This window comes from Pinus tabuliformis, chromosome 9 (genome assembly GCF_031772625.1).
Source record: "Pinus tabuliformis cultivar Carrire ecotype Pingquan chromosome 9, CPIR1, whole genome shotgun sequence".
Lineage (NCBI taxonomy): Eukaryota > Viridiplantae > Streptophyta > Pinopsida > Pinales > Pinaceae > Pinus > Pinus tabuliformis.
Genome location: NC_142307.1, coordinates 1,486,884,867 through 1,486,912,036, shown reverse-complemented (window position 1 = coordinate 1,486,912,036; position 27,170 = coordinate 1,486,884,867).

The following is a 27,170-nucleotide window of genomic DNA, read 5'->3' as shown; positions in this document are numbered from 1 at the left end:
TTGTTGGTGTAAATATTTGTCAAGGCAGTAATACCAAGCCCTTGGAGCCTGTTTCAGACCATAGAAAGCCTTTTTGAGTCTACATACAAGTTTTACATTATTTCCAAGAATGAATCCTTTTGGATGTTCAATATAAACTTCTTCTTCTAAATATCCATTAAGGAAGGTTGATTTTACATCCATTTGGTATATTTTGAATTCCTGAAAACTGGAAAGAACAAGAAACATTCTTATGGCTTCAAGTCTGGCAACAGGTGAAAAATTTTCTTCAAAATATATACCTTCTTGTTGAACATAACCTTTACAAAAAAGTCTGGCCTTGTTTCTAATGATTTCTCCATTTTCATTCAGCTTTTTCTTGAATATCCATTTAGTTCCTATAATATTTTTATCATGAGGTCTAGGAACTAATTCCCAAGTATCATTATTTTCAATTTTCTCAAGTTCTTCATCCATGGCCTTGACCGAACATTCATCTTTGCATGCTTCATTTACATTTTGAGGTTCGGTGGAGGGTAGTAATGCTATATAGCTTGAGGTCCCTATAATATTTCTTCTTGTCTGTACACCTACCTCCTTTTCCCCTAAAATTTGAGTTTCTGGATGATTTTCTGAACATACCTAGACAGAGTCCTTTCTTCTACCATTATATCTTCTTCTGGTCCTTCATTGGTTTCTTCTTCAATATAATTTTGGTTTGATGTGGTAAAGTAATCCCCATATTCTTCATTGTCATAATCTTATGTTGATTTTATTTGTTTTGGATCTTTAAATGCTTCATCAACTACAACATCAATGCTTTCAACAATTTTTCCAAGTCTTTTATTATAGCATTTATATCCTTTACTTCTGGAAGAATAACCAAGAAGAATACCTTCATCTGCTCTGGGTTCAAACTTACCAAGCTTTTCATCGGTCCTTTTGATAAAACATTTTCTTCCAAAAAATTTAGAGTATTTTATAGTAGGAGTCTTACCATACCAAAGTTCATGTGGAGTTTGAGTGCTATTTACCCGAACATTGCTTTGTTAAGAATAGTCACGGTAGCGAATGCAGCTTCACCCCAGAAGGTTGCAGGAGTTCTAGATTCATCTAGCTTAGCTCAAGCCATTTGTTGAACTGTTCTGTTCATATTTACTACCACACCATTTTGTTGAGGATTTCTTGTGGTGGAGAATTTCCTTTTTATTCCATGTTGCTCACAAAAGTCAAAGAATTCATCTGATATGAATTCTCCCCGTTGATTAGTGTTGGAAATAATACTGAGAGGGGGGGTGAATCAGTATTATCTAATTCTTTTAATCAATCTTCCTTATTTGTTCTTTGAATTATTTTTGCATGTCAGTACCATAAAATAATGAGCATGAACAAGGAAAAACAGATAGTCACACCAAAGAACACAAGATGTAAGGTGGAAACCCAATGTGGGTGAAAACCACCTGCTGCAATATGTCTCTATCTTCTTTCAACTTAGAAACTTCTTTTACAATGGTTTTGTACTGGTGCAGTCCTTTACCAGTACACAGGCTGCAACCTGCAGAGAGCAACAACTCTCTCTCTCTCGTTTTCCAGTCTCTCCTGGAAGGGAGCTACAACCCCCTACTTCTTTTCATAAACCATCAATTGAACATCAAGTAAATGAAAGTTACAGTTCACTTACAGTTATCAGATCAGCAATAACAGAACTAACCCAGAACACCTTATCAACAGAAAAATTCAATCAACAGAACTTTTTAAGACAGGTACGCAGTTTTCCCTTCTGTGGCCTGCGTCGCTACGCAGTTCACCTTCTGCTTTCCTGCGTCTACCCGCAGAGATCCTTCTGCCGCACTACATGCCCACGCACTGTTCCTTGAACTGCGCTGCGTACTGTTACTGCAGGGACGCACCCAAAGATACTATCGCGCCGCGTACTGTTACTGTAGGGACGCACCCAAAGACATTATCGCGCCACGTACTTTTACTATGCGGACGCACCTGAACCTTAGTCGCTCTGCGTACCCACGCAGCTCTTCTTCTTCTACTCTGCGTACCGACGCAGGTATCCTTCTTCTGCTCTGCGTACCGATGCAGATCTCCTGTTTCTGCACTGCGTCCCGACGCAGCTCTTCTGTTAAACACCTGCGTCCTTCTGATTAGGGCCGAATAGGCAGTCCACCAGAGTGGCACAGTTGCTCAGATCTGATCATGCGCTCGAGAGATCACCCTTCACAGATTCGCCTTCAACTTCCCTTTCATATAGATCAAGCTTTTAAGACCATAACCCAATATTTCAGATCTAAAGATATTCAAATGCAAAAGATACTTAGCCAAGTGATCTCCTTTGCTTTATATAGGCAAGCTCCTCCTAAAATCATGGAACAATACCACGAGCCGACACCATAATAACCCAAAACCGTCGGCTAAATACCAAGAGTAAAACATAAGAAACCCCACGTGTGCTTTTCTTTGCCTTGAAATGTGTGCACTGGGGGGACGCACCTCCTGAACGGCTGGCCTGCGTATCTGGATGCGGTCCCTGCATGGTGTACCTGCGGGTACGCACCTTATGATCTGATTTCCTGCGTACTTCTTAATTTTCAACAAATTGAGAGCCTTGCCACGGGAGTTGCCATCAAGTACAACATCTGTAACATATAGCCATACCAGAAACATAATGCCAACAATCTCCCCCTTTGGACTTGATGGCAACCTCACAAACTTCAGCTTCATTCTCCCCCTTTGACATCAAGGGCAAAGGGGTATTCTTCCCCTAAGATCATGCTCCCCCTGAAAATGAACCAGATCTGCAACAAAGAACCATAATCCACCATTAAAAAGATAGAGACATATTGCAGCTATTTCCAAGATCTCCTTCTGACCATTCTCCATAATTCCAACAATGCATTATATGCTCCCCCTGAACCTGTACCATCAATCAGAAGAGGTTCAACAATAAGATGATGCATCAACAACCCCCAGCTTTTGCCTGAGGTATTCAAAAGTGTCCCTGGGCAATGGTTTGGTGAGAATATCATCAACTTGTTCCTTAGAAGGAACATACTCCAACTTGACCTTCTGTTCAAGTACTTGTTCCCAGAGAAAATGGTACTTGATTGGTATGTGCTTGGTTTTTGAATGCATAACCGGATTCTTTGAGATGTTGATTGCACTTGTGTTATCACATAAGATGGGAATAGGTGGTGTACAAGTGATTTGAAAATCCTGCAAAGTCTGCATCATCCAAAGGAGTTGAGTGCAACAAGATGCAGCAGCAACATATTCCGCTTCAGCTGTAGACAAGGCAATCGAACTCTGTTTCTTGCTGAACCAAGATACTAGTCTGGAACCCATAAAGAACGCACCACCACTTGTGCTTTTCCTGTCATCCACGCTTCCGGCCCAATCTGCATCTGTATAAGCATGAAGTGTAAGATCTGTATCTCTAGGATACCATAAGCCATAATTTTGAGTCCCTTGAAGATATTTGAAAATTCTCTTCACTGCCTGAAGATGAGTCTCCTTCGGATTTGCCTGAAATCTTCCAACTATTCCAACTGCATGCATGATGTCCGGTCGGGTACCTGTCAAATAAAGTAAACTTCCAATCATAGATCTGTAGGTTGGTTGATGTACTGCTGCAGATTCATCATTTGCACTGAGGCTACATCCTGTGACCATGGGTGTACATACTGGTTTTGCATCTTCCATACCATATTTCTTCAAAATCTGTTTGAGATACTTGGTTTGAGATAAAAAGATTCCTCCTTCCTTTTGTTGGATTTGCAAACCAAGGAAATATGTCAGTTCTCCTAACAAAGACATTTCAAATTCTTTCTGCATGACCGAGGCAAAGCTTTGACTCATAGCTTCTTCATTGCTCCCAAAAATAATGTCGTCTACATACACAATAAGTATTAGCAATTTGTCATTTTCAACTTTTATATAAAGATTGCTATCTGCTGATCCTTTTGAAAAACCTTGTTGATGAAGATATTTGTCCAAACGGTAGTACCAAGCCCTTGGAGCTTGTTTGAGACCATAGAGAGCCTTTTTCAATCTGCATACAAGTTTTGGACCATTTCCAAGAATGAACCCATCTGGCTGTTCAATGTATACTTCTTCTTCCAGGTCTCCATTCAGAAAGGCTGATTTCACGTCCATTTGAAATACTTTTAAGTTTTGAAAACTTGAGAGAGCAAGGAACATTCGGATGGCCTCAAGTCTTGCAACAGGAGCAAAGGTTTCTTCAAAGTCTATTCCTTCTTGTTGCGCATACCCTTTACAAACAAGTCTGGCTTTGTTTCTAATTACTTCTCCATTTTCATTCAATTTGTTTTTGAAGACCCATTTTGTTCCGATAACATTCTTATCCTTTGGTCTAGGAACCAGCTCCCAAGTGTTGTTCTTTTCGATTTGCTCAAGTTCTTCATCCATTGCTTTCACCCAACATTCATCTTTGCATGCTTCTTTCACATTTTGTGGTTCAGTAGAGGAGAGTAATGCCAAATAGCTTGAAGCTTCTGCGACTGTTCTTCTTGTTTGTACACCTGCTTCTTTCTGCCCCATAATCTGAGATTCTGGATGATTCTTCTGAACATATCTGGATGGAGTCTTTTCTTCTATTCTTGTTTGCTCTTCTGGTTCTTCTTGAGGTTCTTCTTCTTCATTATTCTGTCGTTGGGGGTAGCCTTCATCTTCTTCTTCATGATGTACTTGCCTAGGAATGTATCCCTTCTCATCAACCACTACATCAATGCTGTCAACAATTCTGCCAAGTCTTTTATTGTAGCATTTGTATGCTTTGCTATGTGGAGAGTAACCAAGAAGAATGCCTTCATCTGCTCTAGGTTCAAGTTTGCCAAGCTGCTCATCAGTATTCTTGATATAGCATTTGCTCCCAAAGATTTTGAAGTGCTTTACCGAAGGAGTCTTACCACTCCAGAGCTCATGAGGAGTTTGAGTGCTGTTCACCCGGACATTTGTTTTGTTGAGAATAACAACCGCAGCATGTGCAGCTTCACCCCAGAAAGTTGCGGGAGTTCCTGATTCATCAAGCATAGCACGAGCCATTTGTTGGATTGTTCTGTTCATTCTTTCCACAACTCCATTTTGCTGAGGAGTTCTAGCTGTAGAGAATTCTCTTCTTATCCCATGTTCTTCACAGAAATCGAAAAATTCATTTGAGGTAAACTCCCCACCTCTGTCGGACCTGAGGCACTTAATTTTGTGACCTGATTCATTTTCAACCAAGGCTTTGAAGGATTTGAATTTTTCGAATGCTTCATCTTTGTGCTTCATAAGTCCTAGCCAGACAAACCTGGAGAAATCGTCAATGAATAATATCAAGTATTCTTCTCCTCTAGGTGTTCTTTTCCTGAATGGACCACATGTATCTGTATGAACTAGCTCAAGAGGCATGCTAGCTGATCCTTCCTTCTCTGGAAAGTTAGTTCTGGTTTGTTTTCCAAACTGACATGATTTGCATATGGTGTTGTCAGGAATTTTGATATCTGGAAGATCACGAACTGCCTGATATTTGCATGCTTTCCTTATTTGTGAAAAGCTTAGATGCCCCAACCTCTGATGCCATAACCAGTGCTCATCATCCTTGCTCAGATAGCATTGTTGTTGTCCTTCTTCAAATATGTACAGATTATTTGGAGTTCTTTTGCCTTTGATCACTGTTTTACCTGTATCAAGATCACGAACAAGACATCCATTTGATCTGAATATAACCTCGGTTCTTTGATCACACATTTGGCTGACACTTAGAAGATTATGCTTCAATCCATCAACATACAAAACATTTCCAGCCTTGACCTTTTCTTTTAACTGAGCAATGCCCTTTCCTTTTATAGTTGCAGGAGTATCATTTCCAAAAGAGACTTTCTTTCCCTTTTCTAGAGCAGAATAAGACTCGAGTTTTTCTTTATCACCTGTCATATGCTTCGAACATCCACTGTCAATATACCATAGATTTTCCTGTCCCTCTGCATAAAATTCTATCCCACATCTTTCTGTTTGAGGTTCCTTTATTCTCCATGTTTTGGTGCTTGAGGCTTGTTCCTTTTTCTGCTGAAAACTGCTCCTGCATTCAGAGTCTTCATGACCAAAGTTATTGCAAATAGAACATTCAACTTCATTTTCAAGAACCGAAAAGTTGTTATAGGTCCTTTTTGTAATCCCTGTCATACTTCTTTGCTTTTGAGCTTCCCTAGTCATGATCGTTTTATATGCAACACATTGAGCTGCTTTGTGACCAAAGTTATGGCAATAAAAACATTGTCCATTGAAGAAACTTCTACGGTTATTGAATCTACCAGCCAACTGATTGTAGTTTCTATTTTCATCTATTCTTGAACCAAATTGAGAAGATTTTACCTGTGGCTGGTAGTAGCTTTTGTTCACCCTTAAGATGGATTTCCCTTGATAGTTTCTGTTTGTAATTCGTTCCTGCTTTACCTGTTGATCTTCTTTGTTCTTTTGTTCATTTCTTCTTGCTGCATCAAGATAACTTTTTGAGGTGGATGCTTGAGAAGTTTCTCCATTATAGATCAGACCTGTCTTGTTTAGAGGAGACCGCTGCACATTGATAATCTCATCCAAAGTTTCAGATCCTTTGACAAACTTGAGATTAATAGCTTTTGTTTTCTCAATCTCTTTTCTAAGACCAACAATTTCACCTTCTAATTTTTCAAGATGTTTTTCCTTTTCATCAATTTGAAATTGTAGAGTATCAATGATCATGTTCTTTTCTTCTATACATCTCTTGAGTCTAGTAATTTCATCATAAAGGCTATCCACATCTACAGCATCCATATAATCATCATCTTCAAATGCCATTAACAACTTATATTCATTACCTTGTTCATCTTCATCACTGTTTGATAGACCATCACTATCTTCATGAGTGTAGTAGCTTTTCTTATTTGCGTTCTGTTTCTTGTTCCATCTAGCAGGTTCCTTTCCTTTATCCTTATAAGGACATTTTGCAGCATAATGACCTACTCTTCCACAGGCAAAGCATTTAAAAGGTAACTTACCTCTGAACCTTCCAGAACCCCTTTGAAGATTTCTGACAAAATTTGATTCTTCTTCCTCTTCTTCTGGGACGTGGCTTGCTTCATAATAATCTCCTTTGCCTGATGCCTTGAAAGCAGCTTCTCTTCTGTCTGATGGACCTCCCTTTCTCATTTCATAAGCAGTTAGAATTCCATGTAGCTGAGACATAGTAAGAATTCGTAGATTTTCCTTTTCTTCTATTGCAGATACTTTAGATTCAAACTTGGGGGACAATGATCTTAGAACCTTTTCAACCACAATAGCCTCTTTTATTTCTTCACCCAAATTTTTCATACAATTAACAACCTCATCTACCCGAAGAAAATAGTTAGCCACACTTTCATCATTATACATTTTGAGAGTCTCATACTGAATTCTGAGAGTTTGAAGTTTAGCACGCTTTACCTGTTCATCTCCTTCATAGCTCGTGACAATTTTGTCCCATATCTCTTTTGCAGATTTATAGTGCATTACCTTCATGAATTCTGATTGAGATATACATCCTAATAGAGTACTGACTGCTTTCGCATTTGTTTCATACTTCTTTTTCTCGGCTGTATCTGTAGGAGTAGCTGAAGGAAAAGCATAGTCTGTCTCTACGATGTCCCAAACTTCTGTACCAAGAGATTGAAGATAGGCAGTAACTCTTACCTTCCAATAATTGAAGTTTGTCCCATCAAAAACTGGTGGCCTGATTGATGCTTCTCTCTCGTAGTTGCTCATGATGAACGATCTACCTTCAAGCGATCAAGCTTCTCTGAAGGACCTGCTCTGATACCAATTGTTGGAAATAATACTGAGAGGGGGGGTGAATCAGTATTATCTAATTCTTTTAATCAATCTTCCTTATTTGTTCTTTGAATTATTTTTGCATGTCAGTACCATAAAATAATGAGCATGAACAAGGAAAAACAGATAGTCACACCAAAGAACACAAGATGTAAGGTGGAAACCCAATGTGGGTGAAAACCACCTGCTGCAATATGTCTCTATCTTCTTTCAACTTAGAAACTTCTTTTACAATGGTTTTGTACTGGTGCAGTCCTTTACCAGTACACAGGATGCAACCTGCAGAGAGCAACAACTCTCTCTCTCTCGTTTTCCAGTCTCTCCTGGAAGGGAGCTACAACCCCCTACTTCTTTTCATAAAGCATCAATTGAACATCAAGTACATGAAAGTTACAGTTCACTTACAGTTATCATATCAGCAATAACAGAACTAACCCAGAATACCTTATCAACAGAAAAATTCAATCAACAGAACTTTTTAAGACAGGTACGCAGTTTTCCCTTCTGTGGCCTGCGCACCTTCTGCTTTCCTTGCGTCTACCCACAGAGATCCTTCTGCCGCACTGCGTGCCCACGCACTGTTCCTTGAACTGCGTTGCGTACTGTTACTGCAGGGACGCACCCAAAGATACTATCGCGCCGCGTACTGTTACTATAGGGACGCACCCAAAGACATTATCGCGCCGCGTACTTTTACTATGCAGACGCACCTGAACCTTAGTCGCTCTGCGTACCCACGCAGCTCTTCTTCTTCTGCTCTGCGTACCGATGCAGGTATCCTTCTTCTGCTCTGCGTACCGACGCAGATCTCCTGTTTCTGCACTGCGTCCCGACGCAGCTCTTCTGTTAAACACCTGCGTCCTTCTGATTAGGGCCGAATAGGCAGTCCACCAGAGTGGCACAGTTGCTCAGATCTGATCATGAGCTCGAGAGATCACCCTTCACAGATTCGCCTTCAACTTCCCTTTCATATAGATCAAGCTTTTAAGACCATAACCCAATATTTCAGATCTAAAGATATTCAAATGCAAAAGATACTTAGCCAAGTGATCTCCTTTGCTTTATATAGGCAAGCTCCTCCTAGAATCATGGAACAATACCACGAGCCGACACCATAATAACCCAAAACCGTCGGCTAAATACCAAGAGTAAAACATAAGAAACCCCACGTGTGCTTTTATCTGCCTTGAAATGTGTGCACTGGGGGGACGCACCTCCTGAACGGCTGGCCTGCGTATCTGGACGCGGTCCCTGCATGGTGTACCTGCGGGTACGCACCTTATGATCTGATTTCCTGCGTACTTCTTAATTTTCAACAAATTGAGAGCCTTGCCACGGGAGTTGCCATCAAGTACAACATCTGTAACATATAGCCATACCAGAAACATAATGCCAACAATTAGATCTGAGACAGTTGATTTTTTGATCTGATTCATTTTCAACCAAAGCTTTGAAGGCTTTAAACTTTTCAAATGCTTCATCTTTATGCTTTAGAAGACCTATCCAACACATTATGGACAAATCATCAATAAAAAAAATAAAGTATTCTTCTCCACGAGGTGACTTTTTCCTTGTTGGTCCACATAAATTAGTATGGATAATTTCAAGAGGCTTACTTGCTGACACTTCCTTTTCAATGAAGTGAACTCTAGTTTGCTTACTGATTTGACATGGTTTGCATATTGTATTTTCTGGGATGCTGATATCTGGAAGATCATGAACAACCTTGAGTCTGCATGCTTTTCTTATTTGAGAAAAGCTTAGATGTCCCAATATTCTATGCCACAACCAATTTTCATCATTTTTTCTTAGATAACATTGTTTTTTTCCTCCTTTGAGAATGTATAAGTTGTTTGGAGTTTTTGTAACTTTGATCACGATCTCTTCCATATGAAGCTCACAAACAACACATTCGTTTGATGGAAACACCACTTCATTTCCTTGATCACACATTTTACTGACACTCAACAGGTTATGATTTAAACCATCTACATACATAACATTTCCAACTTTGACCTTTTCTTTCAAGAAAATAGAACCTTTACCTTTTATTAAAGCTAGAGTGTCATTTCCAAATGAGACATTCTTTTCCTTTTCTAAGGTATTATATGAGTGAAGTTTCTCTTTTTCACCTGTCATATGTTTGGAGCATCCACTGTCGATGTACCACTGATTTTCTTGTCCTTATGCATACAAGGCTATACCACATCTTTCTGTTTGAGATTCTTTCCTTCTCCATATCTTGGGATTTAATGGAATTTGCTCCTTTTGAGGTGTTTGTTGAAATTTTCTCCTGCATTCAGATTCTTCATGACCAAAGTTGTTACAAATTGAGCATTCTATTTCATTTTCAAGGGGAGAAAAGTTATTATAGGAACTTCTCTTGATCCCTGTTACATTCCTTGGATTTCATGATTCTCTAGTCATGATGTTTTGTAAGCAACACATTGAGCAGCTTTGTGCCCAAAATTATGACATGAAAAGCATTGCCCATTAAAGAAGTTTCTGTGACTATTGAATCTATTTACCTGTTGATTGTAGTTTCTATTGATATTCATCCTTGGAGAAAATTGAGTATGATTTGCTGGAGGTTGGTTGTAGCTTCTATTGATATTCATCCTTGGAGAAAATTGAGTTTGATTTACTTGGTGATAAACTTTATGCCTTTGCTGATGATTGTCATAATGTTCACTGGTCTTTGCCGCATCAATATAGCTTTTGGTGGAGGTTGACAGCTTCTGTGATTGAGATGCTTCTTCAATATATCCAAGAACTGTCTTTATCAGAGGAGAATGCTGAACTTTGATAATTTCATTTAAAGTTTCTGATCCTTTAGCAAATCTAAGATTGAGAGATTTTGTTTTCTCAAGATATTTTCTTAGACCCACAATTTCACATTCTAGTTTTTCATTGTGTTTTTCTTTTTCAGAAAGTTGGTATGTCAAGGTATCTATGATCATATTCTTTTCTTCTAAACAGATTTTGAGTCTAGATATTTCTTCATGAAAGTTTTCCTCTTCTAAAGCATCCCAAAAGTCATCATTGTCATAAACCATAAGAAGTCTATAATCATAACTATTAGATGAACCATCACTATCCTCTTCTAAACTATCCCAAAAATCATTGCTATCATAAGCCATGAGAAGTCTGTAATCTTGACCAGTTTCATTTTCATCACTATTAGATAAACCATTGCTATCTTCATGAGTATAGTAACTCCTTCTATTCACAACTTGTTTCCTATTCCCTTTTGCATAATCCTTTCCTTTTTCATATTTATCTTTATGAGGACATCTGGTAGCATAATAACCGACTCTACCACAAGCAAAGCATTTGAAAGGTAGCATAACTCTGAAGCTTCCAGAACCCCGTTGAAGCTTTTTGACAAAATTTACCTCATCTTATTCTTCTGAAATGTGTCCTGATTCATTGCGTTCTTCATTTTCTTTTCCTTTTGCTAAAGATTTAAATGTGGCTTCTCTCATATCTGATGGACCTCCTTTTCTCATCTTAAAAGTAGTTAGGATTCCATGAGCTGTGTCATAGTGATATTCTACAGATCCTATTTTTCTTCTATGGTAGACACATTTGATTTAAATTTAGTGGACAAGGATCTCAAAATTTTCTCAACTAAGGTAACTTCCTTTATTACTTCACCCAGATTCTTCATACAATTAACAACCTCATCTATAGGTAAGAAGTAACTAGCTATACTCTCATAACTATGCATCTTAAGAGTTTCATGCTGAATTCTAAGAGTTTGAAGCTTAGCATGTTTTTCCTGAGAGTCTCCTTTGTAACTCTGAACGATTTTTTCCCATATCTCTTTGGCTGATTTGAGCTACATGAATTTGAAAAAATCTGATTGTGACAAAATTCCCAATAAAGTATTGACAGCTTTGACATTGGTTTCATATTTCTTTTTACCTGTCGTGTCTGTAGGAATTGTTGTTGGAAATGTATATCCTCCTTCCACAATTTCCTAGACATCTATTCCAAGAGATTGAAGATAGGTTGAGGTTCTTATTTTCCAATAAACAAAGTTTCTCCCATCAAATATTGGTGGTTTGATGGATCCCATTCTTTTGTGATTATTCATCTTAATGGATCTTCCTTCAAGCGATCAAGCTTCTTTTGAAGGACCTGCTATGATTCCAATTGTTGGAAATAATACTGAGAGGGGGGTGAAACAGTATTATCAGATCAATAATTTTATTTCCCAAACAGATTTATATATGCTACTTTAGTGAAGTGAACTAGCGTGTACACGCAACTGTGATTAAAGAAACCAGCGTATATCCAGAGAACTTGTGATTTAGACAATTTATCATGTGTTGATCTTAAACCAGTATATAAATAACTTATTAGACAGTGCAGTAAAAGCAAAATAAATCATCACACATAAGCAACACACATGAACACCAATATTTAAGGTGGAAAACCAATGTGGGTGAAAACCACCTGCTACTGTCGTCTCTGTCTTCTTTTAATAATAAGAAAATTTGTTTACAATCTTGTACTGGTGCAAACTCATACCAGTGTGCAAACTCATACCAGTGCGCAGACACCTACCTACAGAAGGCTACAACCTTCTCTCATTTTCTAGCTTCTACTAGAAAGGAGCTACAACCCCCTATCTTGTGTACTAGCCAATATGTTTACTAGTACATAGGCGCTGACCTACAGAAGGCTACGAACTTCTTTCTTCCTCCAGGGACCACGTTTCATCAATTTTTAGAATGGATACTCCTGGATCATAACACCATAATCTGAAAGCCACGTTTCATCCAATTTTCATACTAGACCCATCAAAAACTTTTAAACTTAAACTGCATCAACCAACATTCAATTAATCTGAACAATCAGGTCACTGACACCAGAAAACTGTGTTGAACCCAGACACCTGCATCATCATTCAGAACCAGCTATAATCTCAAAAACCATGCATCAGAGTGTATACACTACTTGGTTGAACCCAAACTACGTGTATATGCTACTTCCATTAATCAAAGCTACGTATACCTTTAAAACTATTGCAAACATAAAATTTTGAATCAAGTCTATACCAACAAGCAATATACTGAATATCTATTGTCAACTTACATAGCTTTACACAGGCAGTGACAAAGATCACTTCTTCTCACTTATACAATCAATCAATCAAATACCAGCCTCCTTATGCATTCAGTTTTACATTCAGATCTAAGAAGACTTCATTGACAGACAACAGTAAAACAACAGAATTTGATCAGATAGATCAATCAGATCTGAAAAAGAAGCTTTTCTTTTGTATACACTATTTTGAAGAGTATAACCTACATGTACATGCACTTTTGAAGAGACAAACCAGCATACATATCTGCAAATATCAACTCATAACTTTGTGCACTTTTGAACTTCAGACAAACCCAGATCACGACATTTAAAAAATAAAATAGGTGTACACAGTTAGATCTACCCCAACCAATATCAATTCATCCAATAATAAGTCACTTCAGGTCTCATGATCCTGATCCAACATTGAATTCAAGGTGCACAAAGTAGATTAAATCACAAACATAGCCCCTGCAGCATAAAATATACTTCAGATAGAAGTATTCCTTAGAAACCCAAGCACTTGCACACCATGGCCTAATGATCTTCTCCTCCTTATATAATTTTAGGCCTTTCTCAAAACCTTGGACCAACACCATTTAGGACCAATACCTTGGACCAAATGCCTAGGGTCAATACCTCGGACCAAATACCTCAGACCAAGTACCTTGGATCAATACCTTGGACCAAAGTACCTTGGAATAAATACCTCAAACCAAAACCTTGGTTTTCCAACATGTACGTGCTTTTCCTCCTATGAAAGTGCATGTATACGTATACGCTCCTTTTGTTCTATTAACCCACGTGTATACACCACTTGGACAAGGTGAACTAGCATATACCTCTCTTTCTTCAATCTCTAGAGTCTGATCTGTAATCCTTTGTTGTTAACCTGTTGCACTGTGAACTGTCATCTGTGTGAGTTTCCATCAAGGACAATACCTATATAATAATGCCAACAATTGTCACTAAGGGGGGATAGGTTCTAATGCCTCCTTCCTTCTCCTATTGTGTCACCTTTATATATCCTTCAATCCTATCCCAAGTTGTTCTTAAGGGGGGATGTTAGGATATTCTGACACATAGGAAATAATTAAGTATAGTTTGGTCTATTTTATAGTTAGCTAAAGTGTATTTCTTTAGAATGTACTTTTTGTAACTTACAATTTGACGTTCACGATATGTTCTAGACTTGAAGTGATCTGACGGTTCATTCTCTCTTCGGTATTGCTGACACTTGATCTGTGACTTAACACCCGATTGGTCCATGATCTCTATTTAAAGAGCATGGAGGGTCATTTGTTAGGTGACCATTCATGAGAGAATCTTACGTAAAAAAATTCTTTTACATCAATAAATTGCCTGAAGTAGCCGCATTGGCTTAGGTCATCGACTATTTCCCTCTTTGAGGGTTTTAACCACGTCAAGAATACTGGTGTACTGATATGTGATCTATTTGTGAGCGGTGTCCTTTCGTGTTCTATCTGAGGAATGTACCCTATACATTCCTATAAGTATCGACGATTGATGAGGCTCAGGTTCGGTCCTGCAAACATAAGAACCATATAGAAGTACAATGGAAATTAAGATGATCCTCGAAATCATTTTTCTCATTGGACTAATGCATGGGGTGAAGAAACTCGACTAGAATGGGTACATGTATTTGTTCACACTTTTGATGTGATACCAATGAATTGGTATCTTGAAATGAAGTTGTGCAATGGTACGACGAATTGGAACGATATGAAGGAAATTTTTATTTTTACCTTTAGCTTTGAGAGTGGCTTTTAGTGTATTGATGATGCTCTTCAAGAAATTAAAGCATAAATTTCCCACACACCTACGGAGCCAATGACTTGGGTACAGGCTGACTGGAACCACAATTGCAACACACACTAGAATGTTATAATATGACCACTGAGGAGGGTAAGGAAGATCCACACAACATTAATATTCCTGAGTCAGAAGGACAACGCGAAGTGGTAGGACTAGATGTTAAAATACCTCATGTAACGGAGCCTGTTAAGACAAGGTAGGTTAACATAGGCTTAGAGGTAAAGCCCAAGTTCATGCGCAAAGGAGATTACTGGGATGAATATAATGTAGGAAAATTTGCCAAGTTACTGCATGAGTACCAGGAGTTGTACCAAATGAAGTTTATGGAGTTAAAAGGGATCGTGGGAGACTTGGGCATCATGAAAATCACTTTAAAGCTAGATGTGAAGCCTATAAAATAGTGACCGTATAGGCTCAACCCAAAGTACAAGGAGAAGGTAAAGGAGGAACTTGAGAAGATGGTCACAGCTGGTATAATCGAACCTGTGGAAGAATCTGACTGGGTGAGTCCAATGGTAGTACAAGAGAAAAAGACTAAGGGTGAAATAAGGATTTGTGTTGACTTAAGGAAGCTAAATGACGCATGTGTACATGACTCGTTCCCAACACCATTCATAGACGAATTTTTAGAAAATGTAGGAGGACAAGAGGCCCACTCCTTTACAGAGGGATTATCTGGGTATCATCAGATTAAGATAGCACTGAAAGATAGGAGTAAGACCACCTTTGCTACCGAATTGGGATCCTTTCAATATACAGTAATGCAATTTGGGTTGAAGAATGCACTGGTGATATTTTCCAGAGTTGTCATCGCAGCGTTTAAAGAATTCATTCACATGTTCTAGGATGTGTACTTTGATGACTGGAAAGTCTTTGGGCTATTGAAGAAGCATGTCCCGAGCTTGCGCTTGATGTTGGATACATTCAAAAAATTTTAAATCTCATTAAACCTGAAGAAGTGCATTTTTTGCGTACCTTATGGGATTTTACTAGGGCATGTTGTCCGTAAGCAAGGGATGATGGTAGAACCTGCCAAAATCACTGTTCCTATTAATTTGGATCCAACGAAGAATGTGAAGTAGCTACGCGCAACTCTTGGACACACTGGGTATTATCATAAATTTATTAAGGCATACACGCATATCATTGTACTGATGCAGTGATTACTAAAGAAAGATTCCACCTTCTGTTGGGATGAGGAGTGTCAAAAGAGTCTTGACGTCTTACAAGATAAAATGGTCACTACGATGACCTTGGTGTTTCCAAATTGGAAGAAGGAGTTCCAAGTCCATGTGGATGCATCATTAATAGCTTTGGGAGTTGTCTTTGCATAGCCAGGGGAGGAGGATATTGATCACTCCATTGCATTTGCAAGTCACAAGCTATCTAAGGCAGAGATGAATTATTCCACGACGGAACAAGAAGGCTTGGCTATGGTGTACACACTATAGAAGTTAAGACATTACTTGTTGGGTGTGTACTTCAAGATGTTCATGGACCATTCCGCGCTGAAATACTTGGTGAACAAGATTGTGTTGGGGGGGCAGATTTGCAGATGGATATTACTATTTCAAGAATATGATTTTGAAGTAATTGTCAAGCCAGGATGACTGAATGTTGGGTTGGATCATCTATCTCGAATTGAGAACAGTGAAGAACCAACCAACATTGAAGAAGGATTGCCTGATGCGCAGCTCTTCGCTGTAAGGGTTGCTGATGAACATTTCGCAAATATTATTTATTTTTTGACTACCTGACTAGCTCCCGTGGAGTATTCAATGTAACAGAAGAAAAATTAGTAGTTAGAGGTGAATTTTTCTCTGATTGTTGGGTATCTCTATAAAATGGGTCCTCATGAAATATTGTGAAGATTTGTCCCTGAACATGAAAGAAACAATATTTTGGTCAAAGCACATGGTGGTGTTGCAGGAGGGCACTGTGCAGGCAAAACAACCACACAAAAAAAAATTGAGGGTAGGATTATGGTAGCCCATGGTGCAAAATGATTCTAAGGAATATTGTAGTGCTTGTGATGTTTTCCAGAGGACTAGCAGACCATCGCGGAGAGATGAATTTCCACTGAACCCACAAGTTACTTTGTAGGATTTTGCTAAGTGGGTGATTGATTTTGTGGGGCTGATCAATCCTCCAGGCAAGAAGATGGGTGCGTGCTATATTATTACCGTGACGAATTATTTGACCAGCTGGGCTGAGGCACAACCAGTAAAATTCTACAATGCAGAAACTGTTTAACACTTCATTTTTGAATATATATTGTCAAGGTTTGGGTACCTAAAGATCCTAATGAGTGACAAAGGAACACACTTCCTCAATAGCATGATTGAAGCATTAACAAAAGATTTTTAGGTACATCACCAGAAGAGCATGCCTTATCATGCTTAGAAGAATGGCATGGTTGAAGACTTTAATTTTTTTTTTGGAGAATTCTCTGATGAAGGTGTGAAACATCAATAGGAATGATTGGGATATGTGCATACCTAAAATTTTATGGGCATACAAGACTACTTGCAAGAATTTGACAGGGTAGACTTCGTTTAGGCTGTTGTATGGACAGGAAGCTATAATGCCAATGGCATATATAGTACCCACTCTAAGAGTCGCAACAGTCACGAATATGGAAGGTAGTGATATTAAGGAAGAAAGACTGGAACAACTTCTCACACTAGAAGAAGATCACTTTCTTGCAGGATTTCACCAACAAGTACAAAAATCTTGGGAAAAGGCATGGCACAATTGCCATATTAAGTAGAGAACTTTTAAGAGTGGAGACTTGGTTTTGGTATACGATAGTAAGTTCACATAGTTTCTTGGTAAGTTCAAGATGCATTGGCTAGGTCCATACATTATCATGGATATCTCAGATGGCGGCACAATTCATCTCATGAATCTGAATGGAGAATTAATTGTTGGACGAGTAAATGGGAGTAGGTTGAAACTCTATAGGGATGACTCCATCTTTGAGTCTCCACGATAACTATATAAATGGACGAAAGTCTTAGTGCTACAGGAAGTTGGAAGAAAGCACGAGACTATAAATTACTCTTCCAATGAAGGACCTTATGGGCTGCACGACATTCAGGACGATGATGCAGGTGGAGAAAGTTGCGACAGAAAAAGGGTAACTGTGCTACAGGGAGGGTTTTGACACAGTTCATCCAGAATATAACTATTGGGGACGATTTGACAAGGAAATTTTCACTAAAAGGAGCAGGGAAAACACATTTAAGAGGTGTATCTGGGAAAATCTACCACCAAATCCACATTTATGAGGAAGATCTGGAGGGAATTGAGTGGTTTGAATTTGAAAAAGGCTATAAATATGGCATCCTGCTCCACATTCAAACACTTTTAAGAGGTGGCTATGAGATTTTCCACCTAAGTGTGAGGCGAGCATTCTGCTGCATGTCTGGTTGGATTTGGAAGAAGCTTGAGAAAGATTTTTTGAGTCGAGGGCTAGAATCCATTATGACTGCCTCCCAACCAACGCATACTACTGCACCTATAACACCAAGAACTAAGCCTACTACTGCAACATCAATGGCTAAGAAGTAGAAAAAGACCCAATGGACCCTAGTTAGAAAATCACCAAGGAAAATCCACGCAGAATTGTGGAGTAAGGAGAAAATGGATCCGCAGAAATAGCTAATGGAGCCCCAAGATTTGGATGAGGAATAATTAGCTGGAAGATTTGTGGGTATCAACGCAGGTGAGGTGGAACCAATCTCTAGGTTTCCACCTTATATGTCTTTGAGGAAACCAACTGTGAAGTTAATGAAGGACCTAGATTCTATTAAATACAATTTCTTTAAACACCTGTTACCAAAGGAAGTGCCCATTGAGGGAGAGTTGTTAGCTAGGGTGCCACACCTGCACATGGAGGAATGGGATTTGAATGATCGCAACAAGTATCCCCAATTTGAGCCCAATAGGTACCTCCAATTTATGTATTGCAAAGATGCTGGAGTGGCAAAGGTTGAAGCAATGAAGTGGGTAGCTGGGATTCTGCACGTTGGGTTGTTGAACATAGTTTATGTTCAACATTTTAGGAGCAACAACATAAACACAATCTATGTGCGCGAGCTATTGGTATTATTACATAATGGGAATATGTGGCTTGGAGAGCCAATTCTGATTGACGATATGTTAATCTGAAGGATTACAGTGCTTCCTCATCAAGGAGCGAAGCCCAATGATGCATTTGCTGGGAAATCCCACAAGAAAAATATGGCCGATTAGAAGAAAAATGACTATGGCACCGTCAAGAAGTCATGGGGCTATGGTATTATTTCTATTAACGATGAGGCTATGCATTTTTCCACATCCATTTTGGCTGGTAAAATCATGAAGAAGTGTTGGGCAGACGAAGTGCTAGCCCCAATCGTATCCTTGGCTGCGTAGTGAAGCAAGGGGGTTCATTTTAATTGGGTCAGGTACCTCTGTTAGGAGTTTTTGGACGACTTTCAGGAAGCACAAGAATAAGGGAACCCATTCCATTACATGTAATTGTTACTCTTAATTGTGTTGGTAACATGGAGAACACTAGAGGATTCACATTTCCCTAATGTGGAACCTGATGTGTGTGAGGTTGCAAAGTTTTCCTTGCTATGGGCCTCTAAGGAGCCGACCTAGGTTTTGAAGAATAAAATATTCTGGGTTCTCTTTGAGATGGACCCGTGCAAAGTCATGAAGCAAAAGCTGTGGTTTTCACCTGCATTATTTTGAGAGTTTGGTGACATTGCTGATATTAACACAGACTTTCATAGTGTCTTTATCCACGCTAAGAAATATTTGGAGAATAAATGGCATGAGTTGCCATACTTAGTTTCTAAGTATGACATCTTGGCAGTCATTAGTATGTGGATGAGTAAATGGGTTAACTCAACAATGGTAAAGGTGACCTAGAAGGTAGGAACAGAGACTCAAGTTGAATAATAAGTAGCCAAGAAAGATCCCGAGAAGGTGCCTCCGACAGTCACAGTTGCCCTCGAAGGAAAGACCACCAAACCCGCAGTCGAGTAGGAGACTGACCAAGGGGACTAGGGTGGTGGAGACCCTGATGTGAGCACAAAGGATACTGATTCCCCATTTATAATAAAGAAGAGGAAGAAGCAAAAATCAAATAAATCCAGCAGTGTCGAAGCTTTGGTCCTCACTAAGGGGGACTTTAGTGAAATTGGCAACATTGTCCGCGCTGCAACGGAAGAGATGTGGGGGAACATCGAGGATTAATACTGGGTAGTGTTGACAAAGGTCGAGCATGGCCTTAGAGAATTTCAGGTTCAAACGAGTGTGATACAAGCGAGTGTGGTACCTTCAACCGAGCTTACCATAGACCTTCAAGCAATCCATTTGCTGGAAGGATCACTACATGTCAAAGCTACAGAGGAAAGGGAGAGCTTAAATCTTGTAGCACTCCCCCTTTAGATGTTGCACAAACTTCATTAGGGCATCACAAATGAGCTTAAGATATAGGAGCAATGAGCTATGTTGATCATCAATGAAGTTAAAATCAACAACCAACAGATGTTCGAGGAAAATAATAAAGCGATGAAGGTTCATGAGGAGGTAGCTGCGCGCAACCAACAACTGGAAGAGGCCATAACCAAAGCATGCAATGAGCTTCCAGAGCTCCAGATCCTAGCTGAGGCAACTTTAGCAGAAAAGATTAAGAAACTAGCAGCAGGAGTCAGAGAATCAAAGGAAGAGGTGGTAAGTTTCACTTTGAACTACATATGCAGATCATAGAGCTTCAGATGAATTTGCAACCTACAACGCCACTGGAATTTCACAGGCAGTACGAAGCTTCCATCAAAACTTCTAAGGTTCGAATTGAGACTGCAGTCAAGGATTGTAGCCAAAATTTTGAAGATACAATAGATGTGTGGGCCTCGCTGCATCAGGACCCACACGTGCAGAAGATTGAAGTTGAGATTAGAGACAAGCAACTACAGTTTAATGGGCTTAAAGCCACAACGCAGGTCTTAGCACATGTGTAATGCTTTTCCCGTCTCTAGGAAGGAACACTTCTGTAAGGACAGATCGATGAGCTGCAGAAAAGGGCACAGATCATCTCCACGTGAATGCAGTCTTGGGTAGATGAGGCCCACCATATTTCCCAAGATGTAGAAGGAAAGCTGAAGAGTATGCAGAAAACCTAGAGGATAATCAACCTTGTCATCGAGGGGTCTACCACAGAGAAGCTCGTAGACGAAGTTCGCCAAGACGCAGATCAATGCAAAACAACACTCAATCCATTGCAGACTGCCTACAAGGTCCTGAAAGCCAAGATCAAGGACATACCAGCTAAGTGACTGAAGAAAGAGTCACATATTTATGTTGGGGGCATGTTGGGCAGGGGTCCTGTAGGTCTAAGTTTTTTCCAAAGCATGTAAATACTTCGCATTTTGAGGAGCAGAACGCGATTAGTGCAACATTCTAAGAACATCTCTGACCATGTTTCCATCATGTTAAAATGGATGGATGAACTGGAAGAAACCAAAATTCCTTTCAAGTTCAATCAAATATGGGTTAAAGAGCCTGATTTCCAGGAACTATCTCAGTGGTCATGGTCTGAACCAGTCCTCCTTGACATAATAGATCTGATAGAAGTAGTATTAGAAAAGCTCAAGAGATGGAAAATATCTATTAAATCTTGGATCAAGAAGAGAAATATGGAGCTAAGAAAATAGATATTATCAATTGAAAAATAAATTACTAGAATACATGACCCTATTGCACCTAGCTTCTTCTCGGAACAACAACACATGGGCTATTTTCGAGTTGGTGAGTCGAAAGGAAAAAATAATTAAAATATAGGAAGAATCTTGGAGACATAAAAGTTGATTAGCATGCATTAAATGGGGCATTAGGGGAATTTTGAGGTCTAAAATGGGCCTCCTAAGGAAATTATAAAATAATAGTGGAAATAATAAAATAAGATTAGACTACATCATAAAATTTTAGAGGGAAAAAAAAAAAAAAACCTATTTTTTCAACTTATCTCCCTATGCGTTTACTCAAATTTCAAGTGGAAACACTTGTTGGATGCAGAATTTGATTCCTCATCCAAGGACCATGTTGCATATTTTCAATGGACCCTACTACACGAAAAATGAGAAATACATGAAAAACGTGATTGCAATCATGTTGTTTCATGTATTTCTCATTTTTTGTGTAGCAGGGTCCATCAAAAGTATGAAACATGGGTACTCCTTGGATGATAATTAAATTTTGTATCCAACGAGTACTCTTGCTCAAAATTTGAGTAAAACCTTAGGGATATAACTTGAAAATACAAGTTGAAAAAGTAGTTTTTTTTTTTTTTTTTTTTTTTATCTTTTTACCTTTTTACTCCAAAAATGATGAATCATCCCCCATGGTTGACATCATCATTTTGAATCCTACTGGTTCTTATAAAGTTTATTTCGGTTGTACAATTTTCTTAGGAGGCCCATTTTAGACCTCAAAATTCCCCTAATGAGATCATAATACCTAATTCTTCCACTGGGAAGCTTCTAAAAGAAAACAATTTAACTCAATATGGGAAATCAAAGATAAGGTCGGGAACATTCCTACATCCATCAAAGAGATCATAGAAGTAGCATACCAATTGTTTAAAAAATAATTCTAGGAAAGGGAGGAGGACTATATGGCTAAAAAGATGGAATTGGTCAACCACTTTCCTACATGGGTCAATGTAGAGAACATTGAAATGATGGATGAGTAGGTCACCATGGAGGAGATGCTTTAAACACTCAAGGATATGACTAAGGATAAGACTCTTGGGCCTCATGGATATCCTAGTGAATTTTTTCTCTATTTGTTCGACCTGATGGGTCCGAAATTGGTTAAGATGGTGGAATTAGTTAGAGTGTCCAAACTAATCACAGGTGCAATCAATTCAACTTTCCTAACTCTAATTCCTAAGAAATATATTGCTCTGTCTTTCAAAGATTACAGGTCAATCTCATTATGTAACTTTGTATTTAAAATAATGTCTAAGATCATCGCTAATCATGTCAAAAAGATCATCTCTTATTTTTTGTCGGAGTAGTTTGGTTTTTTGTCAAACAGGAGAATCCAAGATGCCACTTAGCCATAGCTTAAGAACCAATTCACTCAGTCAAAACTAGGAAAAAAAATTCATGCTTAATGAAAATCAATCTCAACTGGGCATATGATTGTGTGGAATGGGAGTTCCTCACCATGATACTATATAAAATTGGATTCAAACATAGGCACGTCCAATGGATAATGGAATGTATCAAATTGACATCCATGGCGATTCTCATCAATGGGGATCCCACCAATTTTTTCAAAATCAACAAAGGATTGAGACAAGGATGTGCATTATCTCCTTTATTATTCATACTAGTAATGGAAGCTCTTAACAGGGGGATCAAGGCCAAGAAGGTTGTTGGTGAAATTAAAGGTTTTGGGATATCAATAAATTGTCATCTTACACATTTATTGTTCACAAATGACATTATTTATGCTAGGGCTAATAGAACCTCAAAATGGGAACCTTTCCACAACATTTTTCAGAAATTCAACGATGCTTCTAGCCTCAAAATTAACAAAGAAAAAATAGAGCTAATTTCTGATGATGGAGACTCGGTGGAGATAAAAAGAATTGCAACAAAGTTTGAGGTTAAGATTTGTCCACTATCAAATGGCTTCAAATACTTGGGTTGTTATTTCAAGCCATGCAGATACAAGAATTCAAATTGGGATTGGGTTGTTCATAAATTTGAGAAGATGTTATTTCGTTGGGATCACAACTGGCTATCTTTAGGAGGCAGGGTCATCATGATTAAAGCAAAGTTATTCCAGTATACTAGATGCATATTTTCCACATTCCCCAAGAAATAATTAAAAAAATTGAATCCATTATGTCAAAACTCCTATGGTTTAGGTCAGGACCCAAAAGAAGGATTCCCCTTGCTGGTTTGAATTTAATCTCTCGATCAGTGAAAAAAGGTGGCTAGGTGTTATCGGGAAAACTAGTGTCTATGCAGAGCTGCTAGTCCCACTAAGGCTGGTAGCTACCTTAGAAACAAACAAACTAAAACTACTTTCGTTTTCCTTTATGAGAAATAGATAAGAGGGGAATGAGGAGACCAACCTCTGTCTTGCACTTGGTTCCTTACTCGATTCCTCTCCCTTCTGATAGATCTTTGCTACTCGCTTCCTTGTCTACCCAGCTTCACAGAGCACCTGTAGAATCAAAGCAGCATAACACTATCCAAGAACATAGATCTATTATCATAAACAATATAGGACCAGATATATATTGACCACACAAATGCATAAAACATCAATCATACAAGAATGTGGAGGAAAACTTGAATAGCTTTATTGATAATCAAGAAAGAGCAAAGAGGATTACAACCAATTGTTCTGACCCAGCATCATCCTCTCAGCAAGAAAGCCCTTCTTCACCTCATGAAAAGCTTAGATCACCCAACACTATGATGTTGCACCAAGAAACCAACAGCACTTCCTTACCAGATACAAAATTCCAGCCTCTGGATCTCTGGGATGAGGGATCCATATATAGATGTTTGCAAGGGAGGTGAGTCAGCTTCTGAGATTTTATTAGTGTCCTCTCTCTAATAGTTCTTGATTCCACTTGGAGATTGATGATCTCTTACTCATCCCTGGGCGAATGCAGAGAGGCAAGTGTCACAGGGGAAGTTTCTGGAAGATTCCATGATCCTCCACCTTGCGGATTGACCCTGCCATTTGTCCACTCTCGTCCATCGCACCCCATAGAAGGGCTTTTAAACATGCATCGCACCTCCTGTGTGTATTTAGGTGGGATTCAACGCACTTTGACCATGGAGCAGGTGAAATGGTCCAATTTTGACCAGTTCTGAGTAGTTTTTCATGGAGAACTTATGGGAGATGCTGTAATCAGTTGACCTTGTTATTTTAGGGGTTGGGACAACACTTTTAGGGACTTAGGAGCCCTTGGTTTATGGACATTTATGATTGGGGTTGCAGTGCCCAAAAATGTCTATAACAGTTGCCCCCTAAAGCATGAGGTCGTTAATATTTTGATGTCGGGTGAAATGCTTTATCATGAGGATCCGAAGTTTTTTCAAGATGGAAGGCGACCTGTAATAAGATACAATACAATACATTATCTTCATAATATTTTCATAATCTAGCTGAGGCGGGCATTTCCCATGCTCAGCTTTATAAATTCATTTTCATGGACATAGGACAGACAATCGTCTGAGTGTAGACTGATGATTCTAGTAGAGCCATCATCCCTTAGATTGGATGATTATCTGTGCAGCAATGATGTACATTTGATGTCTTTATTTTCCTGAATATATATCGCAGCCCGGATGGATGAAACTAGATCCAGGGTCTTCAATATCGTTCGATCTTCACTCAAAGTACAAGTCGATCCATGTGAGAGATGTTCTGGAGTTGAACATTGAAAGACATCGCTTGATTACCAACCAATGATGTAAGTTGTTAACAGGCGCGAGAGGAATCACCGATAGTGATGATGACCCTCAAGGTACTACAGTACAATTCACGTGGTGTGAATAAGGGACTTGGTTTCGAACACCACGCAAAATCTTTCGGTCGAAGGCCATTGATGTAAACCTGTCGCCGGAAGTGAGAAACTTGCCATTGAGGCATGCAAGCTTCAAAGTACTGAAAGGGTTGTCCCTAGATCGACTTCCTGGATAATGAGCTGACGTCGACAGGAAGTGACCCGTCATAGGAGGGCCTTAGTGAATCCCACATCAATGACACGGAATGGAGCAAATGATTTTAATGGAGGTGAAAACGATCTGGTGATATAAGGTTCAGGGTGGCGGTCATGAAAGAATGGAGCGTAAATGTATTGCAGTGGGTGAGACACAGGTGAATTCTTTGAGCGACTTCTCTTGAACATATCGGCGACACTGACATGATGGATTGGTAGCATTAACCCCAAATATGGATGGTGTGACGGAACCATGGTGATGTGACCAGTGAATGGAACAACCCAACCCGACTCGGATGCAGAGTGAAAGTGTCATGTTCAAGAGCGACTTGCTACCAACAAAGTTTCTTCAAGTTTTCTTCCCAATTTTTTCCCCAGTCATTGTTGACCAGTACCTCTTTATTTTTCAAGCTTGAGGAGGATAACATATGCTTGTTCTATAATTTTCCCTTCAGGCAAACCCATCGCTATGTTTTAACGAGCCTAGCGATAGTGAAACTCGTTCTTGTCTGTTATGGACAAGTTTGTCGCTATTCGGTTTTAACGAGTTTAACGACAAAGATAACTCGGTCCTTTTCAATTTTAGAGAGTCTGAAAAGGGACGTAAAGGAAACTCCAAAAATCCTTTTTCGTCATCTAATCCCTTAAGTCCGAAAAAGTATAAAATAATACAAAAGGGATGAATTTTCGGTAATTTTAACGAGCCGAACAAAACAAGCGCTCGATCTTTTTGTGTAATAATCCCTCATGTCCAAAAAGATTAAAATCTAAAGGAGGGATAGCACTTCCGGTCACTTTAACGAGCTGGAGAGGCCAATGGCTCGGCAATCTTTTCATATTTTACAAGTCAGTTGAAAAGAGCTTAAAGGAGACTCGTTTTTTGAGGAACGAGTGATAGATTTGGGTAGCAGTTGATTCCAGGTAAGGTTTGGAATTTTCCAATCACGGCAGTGTCACAAGGATGGCTAACAGGATCACTCTTCGCAGTTGTTCCTCAAAAGGGGTAAACAATCAAGTGGAGGTGAATGATCAGCCAATACAGAGTGGAGGTGATGATGAGAACACGACCAAGGCTTCAAAGGCTGATGATAATACATTCACGATGGTTATTTACCAGAAATGGTTCATTTTTTAATGAGCTTAAATGCTGGGGGAACATTTGCTCATTGCTTATGTTTATTTTTTAACGAGTTTGAATTCCACGTTAAAACTGCTCAATCCAGTCGTATAATAAGGATGTCTCATCTAAGATGCCATTTTTTATGGAGCTTGCACCTTACAAAGCTTTGCCCCGGATCCTTTATTTATGCAAGTTAGGAAATGACCAATCCTACGAGTTTAAAGGGTTAGAGGACCTATAAATTTAAGAAATAAATGGTCGCTCTTTGCTTGCATGCCGAAAGGTTTGCATGCCCCCAGGTACAGCGAAAAATTTCCAGGTTTCCAAAGATTGTTCTATCTGTACCATAGACAAAACACTTCCTCGGTGATGTCTACCGAAATAGAAAAAAGTGAGTGGCGTAGACGCCTCCACTCACATAACTTTGACGAGGGAATCTTATTCCAGCCTAATTCCATTTTCCTAAATGGACAGGTGTGTCAGACTAGTCATATATCCTCCGCAGAAACCTACCCTATACCCAAGGTTTTCCTGCCA